Source organism: Vipera ursinii, assembly GCF_947247035.1.
Source record: "Vipera ursinii genome assembly, chromosome: Z".
Lineage (NCBI taxonomy): Eukaryota > Metazoa > Chordata > Lepidosauria > Squamata > Viperidae > Vipera > Vipera ursinii.
Genome location: NC_139517.1, coordinates 102024524 through 102044713, shown reverse-complemented (window position 1 = coordinate 102044713; position 20190 = coordinate 102024524). Strand labels below are relative to the sequence as shown.

The window sequence follows — 20190 nt, the reverse complement described above, 5'->3', positions numbered from 1 at the left end:
TGGTCACCACGATGTAAAAAAGATGTCGAGACTCTAGAAAGAGTATAGAGAAGAGCAACAAAGATGATTGGGGGACTGGAGGCTAAAACATATAGGGAACGGTTGCTGGAATTGGGTATGTGTAGTTTAATGAAGAGAAGGGTGAGGGGTGACATGATAGCAGTGTTTCAATATCTTTACCACAAAGAAGAGGGAGTCAAGCTATTCTCCAAAGCACCTGAAGGCAGGACAAGAAGCAACGGATGGAAACTAGTCAAGGAGAGAAGCAACCTAGAACTAAGGAGAAACTTACTGACAGTTAGAACAACTAACCAGTGGAACAACCTGCCTCCAGAAGTGGTGAATGCTCCAACACTGGAAGTTTTTAAGAAGAGACTGGCCAGCCATTTGTCTGAAATGGTATAGGGTTTCCTGCCTGAGCAGGGGGTTGGACTAGATGACCTCCAAGGTCCCTTCCAACTTCTTCTTCTTCTTCTTCTTCTTATTATTATTATTATTATTATTATTATTGAATTAATAATGAGGAAAAAAGAGGAATATAACTGAAACACGCTAGCCTGCCATCCAGCCCATAACCTGCTAATAATAGTTAGAAGCCTTTTCCTCCTCAGACATAATACAAACTGAAATGTAACATTTATTCTTCTATAAACAGAAAAAATGATAGATGAGCAAATGCATAGGCATTCTGTAAGATGAAAGTTTCCATATAAATATAATATGGTTCTAGACACTTACATTGCTTGATTAAAGTGCCCCTGAAATGTGCTTATCTCAGTTTATTCTGAAAATTAGTATTAAATTGGCAGCAAACTGCATTAAGATATACATACATACATATATACATACATCTCCAAGATACAATGTCTATTGCATCTATTGCCATATCAACCTTTTTGAACATTTTGATCCTTTTTAAGATAATATGCCAGATTCCAATTTATTTTTCACAGCAGGGGCAAAATAACTTGACTTTGAATTTTTTGTTAATTCCTTCTTTCTTTCTTTCTTTTTCTTTCTTTTCTTTCTTTCTTTCTTTCTTTCTTTCTTTCTCTTTCTTTCTCTTTCCTTCCTTCCTTCCTTTCTTTCTTTCTCTCTCTCTCTCTCTGTCTCTCTCTCTCTCTCTTCCTTCCTTCCTTCCTTCCTTCCTTCCTTCCTTCCTTCCTTCCTTCCTTCCTTTCCTTCCTTCCTTCTTTTAGGCATTAAGTAAACAATGTCCTGTACAACCTCTGGGCTCTAAGATCTAATGTTTCTGTGTTTAAATTTTGAGATTTAATGCAGCTTTTAAAAAATATTTTACTAGTTTTTATATAAATTAATCTGGACTTTTTAAATGTGGAATCATTCTACATTTCATGTATCTACAACATTTGTATGTGCAATAACTTCCCAAAGCTCAGTGTAGCTATTTTTGATCTATTCTGGAACTGAAGAAGATGAGCAGATTTATGGCATCATTATTTTAAAACGGAGATGGGGTGCTGATCCAATGCCAGGATCCGGCTCAGAAGGCCAGAATATTACAGAAAGGAGTTTTGGGAGGCTTTTTCTCTCCTTGAAGCAGCAGTTTTTCCATGTATAGCTGTTTTCTTGTTTCCTCTGGCTATGGTACAGAAGAGCAGTTTTCTTTTACTCCTTTCCTCATTTTGTATTAAAAACAGAACGGAGATGAGGATTGGCTTTCAGAAAAAAAGACATGTGAATTAGATTAGGAAAATTCAGCTGTAGCCAAAATTGCATTCTTGATAACATTTCCATTTTCTAGGTCTTTCAAGAACAAAACAAAACAGGAAACCACTTTTTTGTCTAAAAGTCCATATTTCTGCCACAAAAATAGTAGAAGTACTAAACAATATCAGTAAGAGCATATGTTATTAAATCATGCTCATCAAAGTGTGATCGTATCAACATTAACCGTTAACTCTAATCAAGCAGTCTACAACCTTTCCAGCATGGTGGCGGGCCTGGCGTATAGCTTCATTTTTGCACACGGTGCACAAGCACACGCTCCACTTGTGCAAAAGCAGCTCTGTGTGCAACTGGAGGGTGCTTGCACTCACACCCACTCACTTGCCCGAGCAGAAGGTACTTGAGTGGAGCACGCTTGGGCTCATGGACGTAACTGCACTTGCACGAGTGGAGGGTGCTCCCGTGTGAAGTTCCATTTGTGCGAATAGAACTTTGTGGGCAAGTACAAGGACCCTCCGCTCGTGCAAGTGAAGCTTCATGCACCTACTCTTGTCTGTTTCTCCCGTGGCCTGGTTTCAAATAGGTCGCGACCCAGTAGTGGGCCCCAGCCCAGGGGTTGGGGACCCTGTTCTAATTAAAGGGTATCTGAGACATAGAGAAATCGCTTTGGGTAAAATAATATTTAATATGTTAGCTGATTATCCTGATCTGAAATAAGCAGTATTTTATCTTGAGAATTCCAACCAGTTTTTAATCAGGAGTTTATTATTTTTGCTAATATATTTGAATAGTTAACTTTTGTAGTATATCATTAAAGTAGTAAAATCTTTTGTCTCCAATTAATCTATTCAAAAATTTATTGTCTGATATCTTTTTACATTAATATGCTCTATTTTATTTAATATAGAATCAGTGTTCAACCATAGTCTTTCAGATCTGCTTTCTTCCACCTGCATATTATTGGCTGGGGTTGCTGGGAGTTGCTGTGAGAACCATGTGACAATCATCACATTGGAAAAATACTATTTTAGTTAACATATAAATAGATACACATGATTTAAAGTCCATCTATCAATAAACAGTTGCTACATCAGCTGTCAAAAGGAGTCACTCAGAGTTTCCCTTCACCTTGTGAGGTAACATTCCATTAAATAGGGAAAAACATTCTGCATTAAGCAATTTCAAACTGAAAGATAAAATCTGTACAAAATTCATTTTTATTTTTATATATAATTGTTTCTACTGCAGAGTACTTCTATATAACTTTTGACATTTAGAATCAACAAATGTCATCTTTAGTAACTTCTAAGACTTATTAAATATATTACGAACCCCGAGGCTTAGATATCTGAATTACATACTTGATTTAAATGTCCTATTGTGGCAAAAATCTGAAGGCCACCCACTTTGCCTGATTCCTCAAGTGTTTTCTTGTAAGTCTGAAAATCCGGAATAGACATAATAGATGTTCACTGGTAGTTAAACTTCAGTTTTTACAGATAAATAAAAGTAGCTTTATTCTTCCGGTAAAATCCTCAAATATTTGGTATATGAGTGCCACTTGTTACTTGACTGGAATATAGTTCAAGATGACTGGGATTTTAGACGTGTAAAGATAAAAGATGCAATTAAAAGGAAATGCATGAAAAGACTTAAGACATTCTGTCATGGTACCCAAGACTGATAAATTATTTTGGCACTTCAGAAATCTCCACAGGCAATATTCCCTCAGTATAAAAATACAATTAAAAAATTAACTAATCATTTGCTACTCTTCTGAGACATCCCAAACCAGCTGGCTAAGAAGCTGTTTCATGTAGCTAAAGGCATATGGATTGTTCACTAGAACAGGGCAAATCAGAATTTGGCTTCAGGTTTGCTAAGCCTTGCAGTACATAAAATGGGATGAGGCTTATTTTAATTAACATTTCTGTAAGTTCTGTAGGAAAATCTGCCAATGCCTTCCACTATTACATACAATATATTTGCTAAGAAATAGGATTAACAAGAAGGAAAGTATTTTACCCCATTTCAGGAAGTTTATCAGGAGCCAAAGTTAAAAATCTGTTACTACAGCAAATTCTGGGATTCTAACTCTTGAATAGAAAGAGTTCAAGAATTATTGTTTGCAAAATTTTTCATTTTAGGAAGCTATCACACAATTGCACATTGGTTTGGCTATATCGTGAAATTAAACAGAGATGTTCCAAAGGAACTGTTTCTTAATCTTAGTGATAAAAAGCTTATTTTGATAAAAAAAATCATTAGAAAGGAAGTTTAATTTACTGATACATTTTAAATGATGTTGAACAGTGAACTTGGAAATGAACCTGAGTCCTATGCTCCAAGCAGATCCTACTTGTCTTTTAATGAGTTTGGCTCCAGGCTACTTTATAGCATTTATAGATTTCCATTACATTTCTTTTCTCTCTGTGTGATGATATAGTTCTTTATTTCTGCACTGGAATAAGACTTTTCGGAATATTATATACAATAATAAGTTCCTTCAATATTAGTATATTGGCAAAAGCAAAGCAACTCAAAAGTTGAAATTTGGACCATATGAATTTGATGTGATAGTTAAACTGGTGGGTTAAGCCTGAGGAGATCCAGGGTCAAGTCTAGTTTCAACCATGGACTACTTGGGTGATCTTGGAACCTAAACTCCCAGGATTCTTGTGGAAAACCCTGGAGAATGACTGCTGGCCTGTCCTCTTGAACTAATTGTGGATAACTAGAATAGAAATCTAATACATAAAGAAGTAAGGATGGGATATTCAATTAATGATACTGGTTCTTTCATGACTCACAGAAGGGGTAGAAGGGAGAGAAGAAGGGGTAGAGAACACGTCAGCCACTGTTTCATACTTCAATGAAATGGTATCATTTTCTTCCAAGTTAAGTAAATACTTGGCCGTGTGCATGTGAACACACACACATACACATTCCAAGTTTGGGGGGACTTTTATCCACAGAGGAAGGAGAGGTTCCTTCTCCCCAAATCCAGACATGATTGGCAGCTTGCCAACTCAGATGTGAATAAAACTCTCCAGGCTTGGAATGGTGTCTCTGTGTGTCTGCACATGTGTGCAGCATGCCAAAGTTCTTTTTTTTAATACAAGTTTTATTGATTTTTTAATATTTACATATACATGTATTTGTGAAGCAATACGGTGGTTGGGTAGTCAAAGCAACAAATAACCAGTTGTTTGTAAATAGTTCAGGTTGCATCAACAAGGATTCCCTCTCTGATTAGTTATCACGTAATCAAAATAATCAAATTAATACATTTCTAGTTGTGACCTAGTCCATTAACAGAATTTTCAATATATTTTCACTAATGCATATCAATATCCTGTTTTTAAGTTTTACTTAATTGCAATAAACTACTCTAAAGTAGCCTATAATATAAAAAAGAAAGCTTAATTTTTGGGTAACCCACAATTCCCTATTTCAATAAAAAATAATTCTCTTGTCTACAAAACTTACATAGTTCATTACAAAACATTCTTATGTTTTATCAGTAAAGTCTAGTTTTCATCTTAACAAATCACCAATTATTAGAAAAATATTTTTTTAACCATTCAACATTAAAATGCTATCTTTTGTTATAAGATTGTAGATTCTATAGTATAGTTCAAAATTATCTTCTAAAAGCTTAATTCTGCTTTCCTTTAAAGATCTAATATATCTATTCTAATAACCAACTTTACTTTAAAAGTTAAATACAAGATGAGTTTCTGTCTATATCATTACAACTAATATATTCTGTATGTCGTCTTAACCATTCATCAATTGTTAAAATACTACATTTCGTTATATCATTCCAAATTCTATAATATGGTTCATAATTGTATTTTAGAAGTTTGATTTTGTTTTCCCTTACAGATCTAAAACCTAAATGAAAAATCAATTATATTTTTAGAGATTCCCCTTAATTCATTAAGAGATATTTTTAAACTCTATCCTTAGGAATCCCAAAGAAGAAACAAGTTCAATTTTTTAAATCTAACTCTTGCCTTCCTTTTGTGCCAATCAGGCTTCCCTTTTGGCATCTTTAGATTCTCAAACGTATCTCCCTTTCTTCCTATACCCCTTATTTGAATCCAGGGAAAGCATCCAAATGTCAGTTTTGGAAAGAAAATGTCTCCTTTGTAACCAATGAAGTTTTGCTTTAAGAGTTCAGTTTTTGATGATTGATGTAATATAGTTGTCATTAGATCAGTCAGGTCTTTTTCTTCTTCCAATTCCATCTAGGTTAGGTAGAAAGTAGTAGCTAGTGTTGTGGTTGTCATTTGATAGCTGAATTCTCAATATAGTGTATTTGAAGGCCTTTAATGTCTTCACTCTTAATGTTGTTTTCTTTGGGTGCTATTGCTTTTTGAGTTGTAAGTTTTGTAGTTAACATTGAAATTTGGACTTTAGGGTTCTCTGTAGGTTGCGTTTGTTGTTCTTTGAAGTCTCCTATTTTAGTGTTAGTTTCCACTTCTTCTATTTGCTTTTGGATTATCAGTTCCTCATTTAAGGTCATAGTTTGATTTGGTGGCTTTAAATTGTCAGATCTTTCTTGCAGTTTGGCTTTAGTTTGCTCTGTCATTGCCAAAATCGTGTCCAGTACCAGTTTGTAGTTAAGTGGTGGGATGTATTCATCTATTTCATTGTTGTTTGCAGCTAAATCTTCCATGGAGGCTATTGTAATAAGAGTCAACGATTATCCACCTCCAAAAGAGTTGTTTTCAGTGCCAGGTGTTCCCACAGTTATCTTTAAAAATGATGTCAAGGACAGCCCTGTTATTCAGTCAGCTCTCACAGTAGAGAAAAAATTTACTTGCTGTACCAAGTTTCGCCACAAGATGTCATCAATAGCATATGGAATGCGATGTAAATTTTTTTCCAAATTAACATAGAACTTTTGTAGCATTAGTCCATATTTTTTCCCCTTAATTCACCGCTTAAAGAGAAAATAGTAGATCCCCACCAAAAAATAGGAGCTTTTTAGTAAGTAGAGATAAAATTGCTTAATTTCTTTGCTGAATTACTTGATTTTCTTTTAAGGCTTTAAAGGCTTTAAAATTTGTTCCCCAAGTATATAATCGCCGTTTTTTCAAAGGAGGGGGAGGCAATTTTAAAAAAGGTTTCACAGGAAGGTGATTAGGGGAATAAGAAAAGTAAAGTCTCACCCAGTTCCTCCACATTGCTTCTTAGTGCTAGGTAGTGCTTTTGGCTTTCGGCAGGGAGCGGCTTAATGATCAGCCATCTTCATGGCCGGTCTCTTCTTCTTCGGGCCAAAGGAGCTGCTCCAGATTCAAGCGGAGGGCTGCCACTCTTCCGTGATCACAAGGAGGGCCTCCTCACGGTAGTCGCCCCTCCAGGGCAATTTTTGACCCTTTTCAGGGTCCTCCAAAAAAGAAAGATCGGACGGCAGGGAGCGGACTCTTGCTGAACATCCAGAAGCGCCGAGCACACAAACTGGAAGCCCAGCATGCCAAAGTACTTGATTGAATTACAAATATCTCTGGAGAGATGGAGGGGTGGTGGTGAGCTGTGTGAAGGAAGGCTGCCCCAACAAGCCAGCATCCTTCTCGAAAGGACTCCCAGCTTCCCTCGTGCAGGACCAGGGAGTGTGGATCCCCTTCCTCCTCTTCTTGTTGTCCAGAGATTTGTCAAGGCAGAAGTTTGACTCTGAACTTCCACATGCAGCAGCATTGCCCTCTGCCTCCTGCTTTGTTGGGAGGGGGCAGCAGGCAGGGAAACGCCAATGCTCAGGTGTCTCGGACTGGGAGAAGAACATCTCCTTTGGCATGCTGCATGCACACACCATTCCAAGTTTGAAAACTTTTATCCACATCTGAACTGGAAAGCTGCCAATCATGACTGGGCTTGAGGAGAAGGACCTTTCCTTCCTCTGTGGATAAAAGCCCCCAAACTTGGAATGCGGTGTGTGTGAGTGTGCATGCCCGCATGCATTTGGCTGCTGACAGTTTGGGGAGGCCAGGACTTGTGGGGTGCCAAATTGTCCCCAAGTTGAGTTAGCTTATGCAATTTGTTTCATGCTGACCCAGCTATCCTGAGTCAGTAGGGTCGGGCCAGCTGCATCTACTTGGCCACACCTAGCCAGTCACACCCACCTGGCCTCTGTAAGTTGTCATAGACTGTTGTCCACTTGCCCCGAGGTTATTGCTGCTGCACAACTCCATGCATTGGAGAGGGTCCTGCTGTCCAGTCCTTTGCTAGCGCTGCTACCACTGACAAGACATCCAAAGAAACAAGAAGGTAACTACTCAATCACCTCCTCCTAGTAGTCTGCTTGTAGGCCAGATCTAAACACATCATGGGCCAGATCTAGCCCATGGGCCTTGAGTTTGACATGCCTGCCCTAGACACTGAATACTGTTGAGAGATCCTAAGAAGATCAGAAGTAGCACACTCCCTACACCTATGTGCCTCCTCAGTTCATCCACTAATATGACCAATACAGATTCCATCCCATGCCAACATCTGAACCCTGACTTAAAAATGTCTGAATAACTTGCTTCCTCAACGGTCCTTTATAGCTAACAGTAACTTTCTACCACCTTCTCCCAAAGAGAAGGCTAAACATTGAATGGTAGTTCCCTAACCTATTCGGATTCTAAGAGAAGCCTTTTTAGGAAGAGTGTGTGTGATACCTCCTCTTTCAAGGCATTTGGTACTACAGCATACCTTCTTCTAACAAAAAGTTGACAATCTCTCTCTAATCCAGCTAAAAAACAAACTGCTGAAGAATTCAGTTCAAATTGGGGTACAATTCACAAGCAGTGCTATACATACTACAAAGCATCTTATCCATTTCCTCAATATTTACAGGATGAAAAATATCCCACTTAACATGTCAAGTTCTGTCACTGTTTTCTCTAGATTCTCCCTAAATGGATCAAAATTTGATTGAATTTAAATATTATTACTGGTGAAATATTGTCCAGAATTCTCATACCACTCTACTGCCACTTATAACAGCCTGGAAGAGAGGTGGGTCAGCCTCAACAAGGATACTGGGATGATCCAACAATGTCAAAGAAGTACTATTCGCCACTCTGATCACCATATTATAAGCACAAATATGAGTTTATTTTCAGCTATTTATAGGATATAACCAATGGAGTGAAGTATTATTTAAACTTATGTGAATTATTATCTAAACTTTCAAGGTCTCAACACTCCTGAACTCAACTGCTTATTTTCTTGGGCTTGTGTGACCAGTGCTTGTGACTGACAAAAGATGCAGCAATAAATACAATGGGCTTGCTCATGTGTTAACCAGAACAGCTTCACATCAGAATTATTGCAGTTTACTAAAGTTCTAAAGTCCTGTTACTAAAAAAACAGGAAAAAAACATTAAAGTACACAGGTAGCTTGTACGGGATTACCTATCAGTTCTTAGATAAGGTGTATTTAAATTTAATTTCATCAAGCACTTTATATAGTTATTTTTAAATTAGCCCATTGCTACAATTATCAAGCTGTTCTTACTTTCAAATTATAATCTCCAGCAATACACACCTTTATTAAGATCAAACAAAATGATCCATACCTTTACAAATAATCATTCAATAACAGTAATCAAAACATTATTTGCTGACAGATTGCATGGAAGCCCCAAAAACCAATGTATTCCAAGTCCTACTACTTCTATGGGAAAGCAAGGACAAATGAAAGCAGAAACAACAGCTGGAGCAATTGGCCCAAACAAGAAGAAAAGGATTTTAGTAATTAGAGAGGAAGAAAGCAAAAAGACTTCTAGGACATCTTAAGGTTAAAGTAACCTTTAACAAAGACTGCATTTGACACTTTGGAGTGCCAGTAATAAGTGGCAAAATAATACAAAGTGGTCAAGGCTGAGATTTTCCATTTGTTGAGGAGGAATTTGTATTTTAAATAATGTGAGTTTACTTTAATTTTTAGGGAGGGGGGATCCCAGCTCAAAAACTGGAAAACCCCTTACCATTCCTTTTTGACAAAAGGGAATTCCAGAGACTGCAAATAAACTGTCCATGGAAGACACGTAACCAACTCATGGACTAAGCAAACACTGACTCAAATAGAAAGCATTGCAGATTAGGGGAAAAAGAATACTGAGAAACAGATAGGCCAAGTGTCAGCATAAAAGACACTGACTAGCTGATAAAATTACAAGAAAAATAGTTACCAAATTTGAATGTGAGACAATAACTCCAAATAACAATATAGTAGGGTAGCTAAAATTCAAGATAATTTTTTTAATGAGTAATATCAGATATTCCTCATTAATTTGCATAATTCCTACTTATTCTGGCTTTTCAGACAGATAGGATAAAGGTCCTCCTACGTAATGTGCTATGTTAATACATTCTCAGTAAAAGGAATGGATAAACGAAAGCAATGGCAACTTTTTTCCTTTGAAATCTATCTGCACCATAGGTGTTTAGGAATTAGTACTAACCTCCAAGAGAGCAGGAAGGATTTAAAGGTCAATTTAATTAGCTTCTTCTAATCTCCAATCTTTTCTACCTCTTACTGGTATATTAATCATTAAATTATAATTCTTAATTTTTCAGAAAATGAAAATATTTTTACGCAAGCATGTAACCTATTCAATCAGTATGCTGGCTTATATGCTAACAGTTGATATTAAAAGGGCTTTCAACAAAACTATTTTTTTTTTAAAAAAACAAAACAGAGGTCAAAGATAGAAAAGTCAGAATGAATAAAATTTTGCTACTCAATTGCCTTACTGGAACTTCATTACACATCCCCAAACCCAAAATATGAATCTGATATTTTAAGGCACAAGTGCATAATTTTGTCATGTAAAAGATTATCTATGGTCTTTGAGGGTTGTAACAGCAAATAGGATCTCCTGGAGTCATAAACTGATCAATCCCCTAGAAAGATAAAATGAAGGCACTAAAGCCTGAAAATATGTGAAATCATTTTTTTTCCAAATCTAGTTTTCTCAATTCCAACCTGAGGTACTACTACAACTCTAGGAGATTCCAGATAGCACTGCTGTTGACCACCCAAGTTAGGGATTCTGAGATATATCACTATAACTGTGCAATAATAAAGTAAAGCAGAGTAAAATATTTCTGGAGATGGATAAAACCACCATGTGCAATAATAAAAGCCATTCTCAATTTAAAAACCCTCAGTGTTCTTTATAAATAAAAACAATAAATTAGGATATGATAGGGGTGGGGGGAAAGGCCATGCAGTGGGGAGACAGAAACTGAGTAACCCTCTTACAGGTACCGTAATCCTCAATTTATGATCATAATTGAGACCAAAATTTCCATTGCTAAGTAATTGTTAAGTGAGTTTTGCTCCATTTTACAACCTTTTTGCCACAGTTGTTAAGTAAATAACTGCAGTTGTTAAGTGAATCAGGTGGTTGTTAAGCAAATCTGGTTGCCCCTACTGACCTGTTGGAAGCCAGCTGGAAAGGTTACAAATGGTGATCATATGACCCCAGGACAGTGCAACAGTCATAAACACCAACCAGTCACCAAGTACCCAAATTTTGATCACATGACCATGGTGATGCTTCAATAGTCATAAGAATGAAAACCAGTTGTAAGTCACTTTTCCCAGTGCCGTGGTAACTTTGAATGGTCACTAAATGAATTGTTTTAAATTGGGGACTACCTGTATAATATAAAACTTTTCAATTTCTTCTTTCCTGATAATTCCCATCACTGCCATCATCCCTAAGGAATGGCCGTTGAAGAAGCTAAGTGGCATTGTAATCCTGCCTAACTGCAAAGAGCCTGATTGGGGGTGGGTGAGTAGGAAAGGGATAATATAATAAAACTGGAATCGGCCCTGTTTTTTTGGAAGATTTTAAAATGCTAAAAGACATCAGTCAGTTGTCTGCTTTCATAAAGATATAGTAGATGGAGAGAAGCAGTTTAGCCCACTTGACTTGCAAAATATTCAGAGAATGTGACCTTTTTAACCCTCTCCTCCCATGAACAAATTTGTTACTCAGGACTTGAAAGAGAATTGCACTCTTGACTATGAGAGATTAAAAAAATCCAGAAGTAGTAAAAATCCAGAAGGTAGAATTGTCAATACTATAAAAAAAAGGTTGAAGAATGATTCTAAATACTGAGACTAGAAATGCAGATTGCTGGGCAAAACAACTTGTTTCCAAATGATACATTATTTGTAAGCATACTGATTATATCCAGGAAGCCTTTTGCTTGAGAAAGGTCATAGTCTTCTACTAATGACTGTCCTAGTTTTATGACAGCACTCTGACAGCTATTGATTAGGTCCCTCAGTAGTCTGAAAATACATTAATCAGCTCAAATCAAAATCACATAGCCTTTTCAGTTCATGTAAACATTTGAATAATTAACAGCCTGCAATATCTTCAGAAAATATAGGGGTGGGAAACCCAAGAATGCTGCTTCAAGTATTTGTGATTTACAAATGAACAGAATAAAACTAGTCATTACCTACTTAGAATAGATGTCCTAATATAGAAATTAAATGTGACAATTTACAGAATTTAAACTATTAAAAAGGAAGTGTAAATGAAAATATCAGTAACAGCACTATTCTGCATTTTGTGACCACAAAGTTTCAAGTACTTGAACAAAATGAATTTCCATTTGAGGGCAATGGCCACAGATTATCCTTGAACTGCAATTTAAGAACCCATCATGTCTGGAACAACTTATCAAGAATTATATATTGAGATTCCAAAGACATCTGGGGAGAGCAGTTGTTTTAATTACATTGACATGGTTTATTAAGCAACCTGGGAAATCTGTCATTTTGCTCATGTTTGCCCTGCACTGTTCTATGCTAAAAGTATAGCTGACAATTAAATTAGGTTTGGTAATTCCCAAGGCACAGTTTCTCAAGTATTTAAAATCAAAGTTATCATTTAAAAAATGAGTATAGAGAAAATCTGAGTGGCAAACCCAACCTAGCTACTCAAAGGCAAAACCTTCTGGCATCTCTGGTTGAAAAGGACAGGAGCAGCTGGTGATCAGAAAGATTAATACTGGGTCAAATTGAACAACAGTCAGACTTCACATAAAGAAAACATCATAAATTCAGTTCATATGACTCCACAATGTTTATATAGAAAAGAATTACCTAAGATAGCATTTTGTTGAAGATTTAATACAGATAATCAGTGCTTTTTTTCTAAAAAAAAAAGGTGCTGGAACTCTCATCTTGGCAGGCGCAGGAGGTGGGGGGGGCAGGGGGGCAGCGCTGCTGCGGTCACAGGTGCGAGAGGTGTTGGTGATGGGCTGCCCCCCGGGGCCAGATCCGGCACGGCTGGTGCTGTGGGAGCAGGGCCCGCTCTATATGGCGGGGCTGTGTGGGGCGGGCGGCAGAGGCGGGGCAGCCCAGGCAATGCAGGACAGCCACTTAGGCATGCAGGGCAAGGCGATGGTGGCACAGATCCAGCACCAAGTAGGCCACTGGCCTGGCTGACATGGGTGAGTACAAGGAAGGAGTGCATATGGACTCCGCAGAACCCACCTCCCACTCCTTGTCCTCTCTTACTTACCCACTTGAGATGGTGTCGTTGGGCAGCAGGGAGGGATGCAAAGTTCCTGCCTACTCACCTTTGCTGCAGACAACTTGCTGGTGCAACGTTTGCCGGCCAGGTCTTTTGGTGCCCTCAGCAGCAATTCCTATTGGCTTTCGAAAACCAATAGGCTTTTGAAAGCCAATAGAGGGAGTAGCATAGCTTGTGCAAAAGCTTTTTGTGTATGTGTGTGTGTGCAAAAAAAGGTGCTGGAATGCCATTCTGAGCGTTCTATGAGAAAAAAGCCCTGCTTTTATGTTTTAATCTTATGATTTTAAAAATATATATTTTTCTATTGTAAGTTGCCCCAAACCTTGCCATGTGGATTGCATACAAATATTATATAATTGGTAAATAAAGGTAGAACATATGTTAAATATATATCAAATGATAATATGCTTCCCTACAAAGTCAATTCTTGCTCAATGACAGACCAGGGAGTTAACTCAGAAAGGCAAGAGGAAAATCTAGAAGAGGTCTGTGCAACTTGTAGAAGGGAAAGGCCCACACTGATGAATTAAAAATCTTTGTGATTTGGTGACTAGAGGAGCATCTACATTGTTGGAGCTTGTGGTCATGGTAAGCCATGGAGCTTGTGGTCATGGTAAGCCATGGAGGCACTAAGCAACATGACTTTCAGGGCAGTGGTAGTGATTTTATTTTAAAAAAAGTCTGTGCTCTGTCCAAGGGTGCTTGGTAGGCTGCATGTACAGGCCTGGTCTAGAATTTATTTTGGAGCATTCAACTATCTAGAGCAGGCATGTCAAACTCATTTTGTTTGAGGCAACTTCTTATAAAAGAATTGCCATTAATTTGTTTTAATAAAATAATTTAAATCAATTTTTCACTTGATTTCAAATTAAATGAATTATATTGGTTGACAATGAGATTTTTTTAGTACAATTGCCAAATGCAATAAACTGGTTTTAGGTATATGTTACTGGAAGGAAAAAGCAATCCCTGCTGCTTCCCAGAGAAGCATTTGCATGTATGCAGGTATCCTTAGGGTGCCATAGTTATGGATGAGAAATATTGGTTGCAAAGTTGGCATTTCTGGATGTAATATAGATATTTTGGACTTATTTTTGTTTCTTTGCATGTTTGATAATTTTTAAAAAGGCATATGCTACTGACTACACTTATGCACATATGTAACATCTTTTGCTAGAATACATGACCACTGCTTGTCCAGAATGTGAAAAGTGAAAGATTGTGACTAAACAAAATTTTAATGTACAGATAATACCACCAGAAATTATTTTAGCCTTTTTAATAAATGTTATTGATGTTAAGCTCACCATGGAAAACATCACATATTGTTATGTATATACTAGGTTAATTATTTAAAGACTGAAATGCAACATAAACTGTGAGTTAAGCAGAAGTGGGTGGAGGGGCACAGTAGCTAAGTCCTTGCTGATTGGACCCTCTTTGCTTTTAAACTGCCAGAGGCTGCTTGGAAAAGCTACAAAACTGTGAGTTAAGGAGAAGTGGGTGGAGGGGCACAGTAGCGGCCTGCGTGCCTAACGGCGCACGAATCATATAACAAAATCAAAAATAGTGGTGGTATATTCAGGGCAAGTGCATCTGAGATTCCTTTCATCTCAGCATGTCTGGCTTAGTTCAGTGCAACACTTGTTTTGCAGCTGTCTTTCGCAGCACTCTTTTCAAACTGGGAAACTGTCCTATATGTACACAAATTACTAGTCTACAAAGACAGATTATTCATCTAGGGTCTGTAATCTGTGCTCTTCAGGCAGAAATCAGGTGTTCAGTTCAGCCCTCCTACTCTACTGAGCCTCCACGCTATCAGCCCCCTCTACCGCAAAGATCCTGCAGGAGAAGGGCAGTGTGGACAACTGTGGGATCTGGCAGGGTAAGAGCTGTGAACCATAAACCCAAAGCTTTAGCTGTGTCCCTGCATAACAATACCAACAAAGAAGAAAAATAACAGCGTTCAAAAGAAACCAGCATGGTTGCATACAAAAAACTCTGATAAACTGAAAGATAAAAAGGACAAGTATAAGAAGTGGAAAGAGGGGCACATAACTAAGGCAGAATATCAGCAAACAACCCGTGCCTGCAAAGATGAAGTGAGGGAAGCTAAGGCTCAAAATGAACTAAGGCTTGCGACCAAAGTCAAAAATAACAAAAAAAAGCTTCTTTCAACATATAAGAAACAAGAAAAAGGTTAAGGAAATGATTGGTCCATTAGTGGGGGAAAGTGGCAAGACAGTGACAGGGAGAAAGCAGAACTATTTAACTCATTTTTTGCATCTGTCTTTACACAAAGGGAAAAAACAGTCCAACCTACCAAAACCAGTACCATAAAAAACAGAATAGAAACGCAAGTTAAAATAGGCAAGAAAATGGTAAGCGAGCACCTGTCCAGCCTAGATGAGTTCAAATCACCAGGACAAGATGGATTACACCCCAAGGTTCTCAAGGAACTGGCAGACATGATCTCAGAACCAATTAACTATATTTTTTAAAGATCCTGGAGCAATGGGGAACTACCAGAGGACTGGAAGAGAGCTGATGTAGTTCCCATATTCAAAAAAGGGAAAAAAATAGATCCAGGAAACTACAGGCCTATCAGCCTGACCTCAATACCTGGGAAGATTCTGGAAAAGATAATCAAACAATAAATCAGTGAACACCTTGATGCGAACAAAGTTATCACTAAAAGCCAACATGGGTTTGTCAAAAACAAATCGTGCCAGACAAACCTTATTGCATTCTTTGACCAAGTGACAAAACTACTGGACCAGAGGAATGCTGTAGATATAATTTACTTGGACTTCAGTAAGGCATTTGATAAAGTAGATCACAACCTACTACTTGATAAGATAGAAAATGTAGGTTAGATAGCATCACCACCAGATGGATTCGTAGCTGGCTGACAGGCCGTACTCAGCGTGTGGTCCTCAATGGAACTGCATCTCCATGGAAGGAAGTGTGTAGTGCGGTGCCCCAGGGCTCTGTTCTGAGCCCAGTGCTCTTCAACATCTTCATCAACGATTTGGATGAGGGAATAGATGGGGAACTCATCAAATTTGCAGATGACACCAAGCTGGCAGGAATAGCCAATACTCCAGAAGATAGGCTTAAGATACAGGAGGATCTGGACAGACTCGAACACTGGGCACTATCTAACAAAATGAGCCTTGGTGGAGCAGTGGGCTAATGCCTCCTTAAGTAACACCAGCTGCCTGTAATTAGTGCAGGTTCGCATCCCACCAGGCTCAAGGTTGACTCAGCCTTCCATCCTTCTGAGGTAGGTAAAATGAGGACCCAGATTGTTGGGGGCAATAAGCTGACTTTGTAATAATGCCGCTTGGGGGGGGCAAAAGCCCTAATAAGCAGGCATATACATAGAATGAAGGCTATTGCTAAGCACATTGGTTTGTGCTTAAATTGTAAGCCGCCCTGAGTCTTCGGAGAAGGGCGGGATATAAATGGGATTAAAAAAAAATGAAATTCAATTGTGAAAAAAGTAAGGTTCTACATTTAGGCAGGAAAAATCAAATGAACAGGTATAGTATAGAGCATGGGTCGGCAACCCGCGGCTCCGGAGCCGCATGCAGCTCTTTGAGCCGTCTCCTGCGGCTCCCAGCCGCCCGGTGCGCGCACACCTCTTCGAACGGGCAGTGGTGCGCGCGCACCTCCCCGAATGGGCGGAGAGGTGCGCGCGTACCTCCGCGCGAAGGGGCAGCAGCGCCGCTCTTCGAGGAAGCTGCCGCGGCCCGTCTGCAAAGCTGCCGAAAGCGGCAGCTTTGCAGACGGCCCACGGTAGCTTTCTCGAAGAGCGGCGCCCCTGCCCATTCCAAGAGGTGCGCGCGCACCTCTCCGAACGACCGGAGGTGCGCGCGTACCTCCCCAAACCTTTGGAGAGGTGCGCGCGTACCTCCGCGCGAAGGGGCAGCAGTGCCGTTCTTTGAGGAAGCTGCCGCGGCCCGTCTGCAAAGCTGCCGCTTTCGGCAGCTTTGCAGACGGGCCGCGGCAGCTTCCTCAAAGAGTGGCGCCCCTGCCCATTCCGAGAGGTGTGCGCGCACCTCTCCGAACGACCGGAGGTGCGCGCGCACCTCACCAAACCTTTGGAGAGGTGCGCGCGTACCTCCGCGCGAAGGGGCAGGGGCGCCGCTGTTTGAGGAAGCTGCCGCAGCCCATCTGCGAAGCTGCCGAAAGCGGCAGCTTTGCAGACGGGCCGTTGCCGTCGGGCAACCGGGAACCGGTTCCATCTCACTTTTAAAAAAATGGCAACTGCGTGCATCTGCGCAAAAAACCATTTTGCGCATGCACAAAACGTTTTTTGCGCATGCGCGTGCATGGACACACGCACGCGGCTCCCACTTTTTTAAATTTGTGATGGAACCGGTTCCCAGTGGCTCTTTTCCTTTTTTAGGTTGTTGACCCCTGGTATAGAGGGTACCTTGCTCGATAGTAGTAACTGTGAGAGAGATCTCGGAGTCCTAGTGGACAATCACTTAAATATGAGCCAACAGTGTGCTGCAGCTGCCAAAAAAGCCAACACAGTGCTAGGCTGCATTAACAGAGGGATAGAATCAAATTCACGTGAAGTACTAATACCACTTTACAATGCCTTGGTAAGGCCACACCTGGAATACTGCATCCAGTTTTGGTCACCACGATGTAAAAAAGATGTCAAGACTCTAGAAAGAGTACAGAGAACAAAGATGATTGGGGGACTGGAGGCTAAAACATATAGGGAACAGTTGCTGGAATTGGGTTTGTGTAGTTTAATGAAGAGAAGGGTGAGGGGTGACATGATAGCAGTGTTCCAATATCTCAGGGGCTGCCACAAAGAAGAGGGAGTCAAGCTATTCTCCAAAGCACCTGAAAGCAGGACAAGAAGCAATGGATGGAAACTAGTCAAGGAGAGAAGCAACCTAGAACTAAGGAGAAACTTACTGACAGTTAGAACAACTAACCAGTGGAACAACCTGCCTCCAGAAGTGGTGAATGCTCCAACACTGGAAGTTTTTAAGAGAGACTCGACAGCCATTTGTCTGAAATGGTATAGGGTTTCCTGCCTTAGTAGGGGGTTGGACTAGATGACCTCCAAGGTCCCTTCCAAATTATTATTATTATTATTATTATTATTATTATTATTATTATTATTATTATTATTATTATTATTATTATTTTCTAAATAATCTATTTTTCAAAACACACAACAGTCCAAACAGTAAAACTAAAGTCCAAATTAAGAATATTTCATTCTTAAGAATTGTTTAATTTAAAGTGGTTTAGTTGTAATAGATGGTTAGATTCAAAATAGTTTTCAAGAGTATGTACAAAAGATACTATTTTTTTTTCTAGCATCAGCTAAATTAGACATATTACATTGAGAAAAATGTTTCTCATTTCTTTCCTGTTACCTTTATTGATTTCATTGCAGAGATGTTAACATAGGAAATAAATTATTTTGTTATCTAATTTTACCTTCCAAAAGATAGAAACAGATGAAAAATGTGAGGTTCTTTCCTGTTGGCTTTTTTGAATTAGCTGTTTTAAATTCTAAATGTTTAGTTCCTAAAGAAGTAACCCTGTAAATAATTTTAATGTCCTCCTGTAGTGCACGGGTAGGCAACCTTGGCTCTTTTATGACTCAAGGACTTTGAACTGCCAGAATTCCTGAGCCAGCATGGCTCAGCTTGAAAACCTCTCTTTCTCCTCAGCATGGCTGGCTCAGGATTTCTGGGAGTTGAAGTCCACAAGTCTTGAAAAAGAGCCAAGATTGCCTAGCCCTGCAATAGGCTTAGGAAAGCCAATAGAGGGAGCTTTTTTTTTTTTTTTTGCAAAAAAAAAAGGTGCCAGAACGTCGTTCTGAGCATTCTATGAGAAAAAAAGCCCTGCAGATAATTATTGATTACCACTTACTCACTGAGTGACAAAGTCCACTCCTATTCTATCCATGTTCTTGCTTTTAATTTTTGTTGTTAATTTTTAAAGTTTTTGTATTTATGCTTTTATACTATTATAAGCTACTCACTCTGAACAATGAGACAGGTAGTATATAAACAAGCAAGCAAGCAAACAATGCTTCTTTAAAACACATGCTTTTGCAATGGGAGAAAGCAGACTGTATATACACAACTTTGGACCACAATTTAGAATGGAATTTTGGTGGTTGAGCAATGTGGTTGTTAAAACAAGTCATCAACAACCATTTTACCCCGGTTGTTAAACAAATCATATGGTTGTTAAATGAATGTGGCTCCCCCACTGACTGCTTGTTGGAAGCTGGATGGGAGGTTGCAAATTGCAGTTATGTAACTGGATGGCACTGCAACTGGTTGTGAAAGTTAAGTCAATTGTCAAGCCTATAAATCATAACCATGTGACAAGAGGGGTGGTGTGATGGACATAATTTTGAAGATGGTTTTTAAGTCACTTTTTTCAGTGCCATCGTAATTGAACCATTGTTATATTAATGGTCATAAGTGGAGGACTGCCTGTATATAAATATGACTGTGACAAAAGATACAATTTTCAGAGGATAATATTCTCTCTAATTCCATGGTACATGGAACTGAACAATTGGACAATGTGAATGGATCGTGCAAGTCCTTACTATGGCTAAAAGACTGATACTGCAGCACTGGAAAGATAAGTGCATGCCCTCATTCATTCAATGGATCGAAGATCTCATTACACTGGCCACCTAAGAGCAGATTGCCTGTAGGCGCAGACTTTGTATGGATAAGCATAATCAATTATCTGACTCATTAATATAAAATAGGATTGAAAAAGCACAATAGTTATGTAAATGTATTAGAAATATATACATTTTTGCAAAATATTTGCATTTGATATATAGAATTGAATGTTTACTGTTATAACAATATTTCATACTTGGCTTCCTTTTTTGTTTTTTCTGTTGCATTTTTGTCACTTTTTAGAATTATTT

At 38.8% G+C, this 20190-nt stretch overlaps 1 protein-coding gene across 2 annotated transcripts in view; it reads right to left on the bottom strand.

The window, feature by feature from the left end:
• PIP4K2A (phosphatidylinositol-5-phosphate 4-kinase type 2 alpha) overlaps nucleotides 1-20190 on the bottom strand; it is a 72979-nt gene that overhangs the window by 21873 nt on the left and 30916 nt on the right. The window lies entirely within an intron of this gene.